The sequence below is a fragment of the Penaeus monodon genome, chromosome 13 (assembly GCF_015228065.2).
Source record: "Penaeus monodon isolate SGIC_2016 chromosome 13, NSTDA_Pmon_1, whole genome shotgun sequence".
Lineage (NCBI taxonomy): Eukaryota > Metazoa > Arthropoda > Malacostraca > Decapoda > Penaeidae > Penaeus > Penaeus monodon.
In genome coordinates, this window is record NC_051398.1 from 24,470,713 (window position 1) to 24,475,510 (window position 4,798).

General features: G+C 41.7%; 1 pseudogene; it reads right to left on the bottom strand.

Annotated features, from left to right (window-relative positions):
- Positions 1–1,252: 1,252 nt before the first annotated feature.
- On the bottom strand, positions 1,253–2,305 carry LOC119579894 (annotated as a pseudogene).
- Positions 2,306–4,798: the final 2,493 nt, after the last annotated feature.

Sequence of the window (4,798 nt, forward strand, 5' to 3'; positions counted from 1 at the left end):
CTCGACGAGACCTGTCGCGAGGAACTAGAGATGGGCCGTGTGCCTGCCTGGAGACTCGCCTCGAGGGATCCTCGTGGCTGGAAGCGAAGGGTGGATGCGGCCATGCGCCCCCGTCGGCGTTAGCCCCTTGATGATGATGATGATGTATATATATACATATATATACATATATACATATATATATATATATATATATATATATATATATATATATATATATATATATATGAGAGGTATGCTATTCCCATGTTTAATATATTAAGATTGCAATAGTGTAATGTATAAATCAATTAGCATGGCCGTGAAAGGCTCTAATATCAAGTGAGCTTCGAGCTCATGCGTTGCAGAACTGGCAGATTCTGAGTTCCCCCGGGGTAATGCGGGAGCGAACGTAGCGTGGCGAGGCAGTGGTAGGTGGGTGTTAGCGAGCGGCAATATCTCGCCAGCTCGCGCATAAAACCCGTATTCTACAATATCTATTGACGAAAAGATGAAATGAACGTCTGGTCATAAAGTGAAGGCAAAATAGAAATAAAAACAAAACAATAAAACAGTAAAATCATATGAAATATCCCCGAAGATATAAAAGGTACAAATAAGGCAAACGAAATAACTAAGAATGCGAATGAAAACACTAAACTGGCCGGCTAAAACTGTTTATGTGGACAGATAATTATTGACGGAGACACTTGTAATATATGCATTTGGTTCATGAAGCGCATAAGGATAGGCATACAGCGTAAAATAGATACATGGATAAAAATGAGCAGCCAACTACTTATCTTCTAAGTATCAATCTGTGACGGTTGTGGTATGTCACTGTAAAGTTCATTGGGTTGGAGGAGAAAGAAACATGTCGGTGTCTTGGAGAAGACTAACTTATTTTCTCTTACTTTGCACAGTATGTGCGAAAAATATTGTCGCGATTGTTTCGCGAAACGCAAATAAGTGTGGCCACTTGTTTCGTGTGGGCATTCAGGTATTCCACTGATCTCATTTTGAATACAATTAAAATACCTGGCTCGGATACTCAAAAAATAGTAAAAGACTTAAAAGATATTGTAAAAATGATAAGTGAATAAAACTGAGATGTTAAAAAAACATGCATGGTTTAGATATTTATGTCCAGACTAGGTAAGCAGGCCAATAAACTCGTAAAGAAAACAATACTGGTGAGTATGCACATCGCTTTGTTGGTAAATGCTGCAATGTTGCATGGAGACGGGTTTCTCAGCTTACAGTCCACCCCCGGCTAGAAGTGCTGAGGCGGCCGTGGAGAGGGGACAAATCCTTCGAGGATGGCCCGTGCAAAGCACCATAGTGAGCGCTCCTAAAATATGGCATATTATGAAACCGCAAAACAAGTAAAGACAATACAAATGGTAAATAAATATTAAATGAACTTTAAACAAGACAGAAATAAAAATGAAGTTTACAATTGTATCAGTTGAAAAATTACTAAGAGAAACAACAAAATAGAGGAAAAAATGACATTGTAAAAACTGAGGTAAAATATACGTAACAAAAAATACAAGTAAACTTATTTACAAATAATAAAATCCCATACAAGGGAATTTAACAACATGTAACGTAAAATATAAAACGTAAAACCAGGAAAATAAACTACAAAATAATTTAAAATAATAAAACAAATAAGGGTAAAAGGATAAAGGTAAAAGTTCGCAGAGCAAAACGAGAAATGGGATGAACTAAATGGAAAATACAAGCATTAAATGAAAATGAGTAAGAAAACGAACAAACAAACTAAAACAAAGCCTAACAGACTAAAAATCAAAGAAACACAAATGTAAAAGAACAATCCTAAGTATCACCTACGACTGAGAATCTACCAGCATCGTCACCAAACTGGGTGGTCAATTTCGACCTTGGGTGCCTAGTCTGATGGACCCTAACTGAACCGAGAAGTAATTCTTCCAGGGAGTAGTTTCCCTTTAGATATGGATGCTGTGGCAACAGGCTCGTCGTTGGGCTCAGGATCGCCAGGTCCGAAGTCGAGCTCTAAAGGAGGGACATAAGGCTTCGAATCATTTGCGTGAGCCCGGCATAGTGTGCTAGGTGGCACCAGCAAGAAAGCTACTGGCCCTCGTTTTCTAACAATTCGGCAGGAATGGAGGAACCTATAGCCGGAGAGAAAGCGACTGTTACAATGCCTAGTCCATGTTTCCTGTGCATGCCTAGCCGTATCTGTTGCCAAATCTCTTGCCTTTCTCATACTCTCCTGAAATTTAGAGGCTTCAACATAGTCGGACTCTGTTAGATTCGTGTTTGTTAATGGAAAGTGCATGTGTCAGACTAATATTAAGAAAAGAGGCTGTTCATACATAGACCAATGGATGGAAGAGTTGAGGCACAGACGCACAGTGAAGAGATACTTGGGCCAACGGTGGGGTTCTTTCTCTGCAAGCATAGCCAAAGCATCCACCTCCAACTTGGTTCCCTCTATCATACCATTGTTCTGCAGATGATAAGCTATGGTTAAGTGATGGTTGACCTGCAAGTTATGGCAGACCTCTCTGAACAGTCCAACAGTGAACTCTGGACCATTATCTGTGAGTAGATATCGAGGTAGGCCAAAGAGAGTGACCTAGTGATCTATAAAGGCATTTGTTATAGTGGCTGAAGTCTTATATCTGAGGGGATTTAACTGTACAAAGCGACTGTGGATATTAACTATACTTAAAACGTAGTGATAGCCCTTTTTGGAAAGCTCCAAATCTGTGATATCGGCAGAGACATGCTCCATAGGGAATCTCGTTGCTGATAAGGACTCTAATGGACCTTTCTCAGTGTTTCCTCTGCACCGCTGGCAAGTCCCGCAAGTCTGGACATACAATCGAGACTCTTTCAACATATTTGGAAAGCAATACATGTTTCTGTGATTACGATTCGTCCGGTGAACACAAGGATGAGCAGCAAAAGGAGGCCCATGCACAAGCTTAAGTGCCATTGCTCTGAGAGACTGAGGGACCACCAGCTGATAAATGGTCCGGTCTGGTCCACACAGAACCTTATCGAACCATCTTTCTTTTTAACTAAAATAACTGGAGAGAGCCATGGTGAAGTGCTAGGCTCAATTACTCCAGCCTCTAGTATCTCGTCAGACTCTGCCTTGATGTGGAAGGTACCACTGCCGTGTACAGATAGGCTTAGTTTCAAAGGGTTATTATGGTGTGCTGAATACCAGGTACTGTACCGATGCTTGTTTTATCCCCAAATAATAGATACCGATACATGTCTTCCAACTCGCTAGGAAGTCCTTGTGATGACAAAACTCCACTCTTATGACCTACAATTTTTATTTGGCTATCATATGTAGTTACTACACAGGCGGGTGATGGAGAGAGGTCAACTCAGGAAAGATGGTGAAATGGTCATGCTCATACCCAAAATCATAGAGGCCATAAGCACCATCCTCTGCAAAGGATGGGTGCTCAAAGTCTTCTGGCCTGACCAGGGATACCTTAACCTGTGAAATGCCCCACAACACTGGGGATTCCTCGACCAGAAGAGAAGAGTCAGCTTCACAACCATAACTGGTGTAAACATCACCTAGCTTCTTACCATCTTTAAGAGTGAGTGGTCTCGTGCCAAGATTAACAACCCAAACATCACATTCTCTTTGTGGTGTGATTTTTGCAACACTATTTGGAACCACGAACATAGATTTACCTTGAGCTTCTAGAAACACTGCATCTCCTGTAACATCCCTAGAGACCTTGCATCTGACGAACTTGGCAGCTTTACCCGGAATTGATGTGGTTCTATAAATGTGAACATGATGTGAATCAACCGAGAAAGTGTCTGCCAGATCTTTTTGAATGTGGCAAGTCTTGTTTGCAATGGCTGTGTTCATAGAGCTTGCTGTGGCTGTACACTTAACGGCGGAAGCATCTAGCTCTGTGGTGAACATGTCTGGCACTGAAACAAGACTTACGTGCAGTGACTGTGCGTCTGTAAAGTGCACTAACAAGTCACACTTGTTAATGATGAGGTAAGCTGAAGGTGGGCTGGTATGGTAAGTTTGAAATTGACACGCCTTAACCAGGTCCATACCAAGCAAAATGTCACCTGGAAACGTTAGATTCTTGACACAAAGAAGCCTATGAGTAACTATAACTTTGGAAGAAATGTTAAATCCGAGTTTTCCCTCTCAAGACGCTTCTTCTGGGACCCTTGACACTCCTGATATAGTCTGACTAGTTGGGTATTTCTGCTGGAGTTCTCAGCACTGATTGCATCTCGAGAGCATCTGACGTCGACTGGGGTTGGCGATGCTGGCATTCAGGAAAGAGACAGTTGGCTGCGTTGTGCCCTTGCCTACAATTGAAACATGCAGTAGTTTATTAGCTGCACGACATTCATGTGTGTTGTGAGTACACAGTTTGTGAAAATCGCACCATTTAGGTGTGTGTGTGACATTAATATACCGCCGAAACTGCTGCTGCCTAGCTGGTATGGGTTCAGGTTGCAAAGAGTTAGTGTCATACTGACAGACGCCCATTCTAGTATTATAAGTTCGCTGAACAAACTCTGCTATTACTGGTGGGGGCTCATCCTCTTTGATAGTTAAAAAGTCTCTCAGCCCGTTTAGGACGGCCTGAAGGAACATGCGATATATGAGCTGTTTAGGATTGCCAATTGATTCGGTGTGATCACGATAACCCTGATGTATATATACCTCAAGAGAAGTAAAATAATCTAGAGGAGCTTGCCCAGGTGTCATCTTATGGCTATCTAGCACCTTGATAAAGTATGAAAGTTATATGTTCCCCGAAAC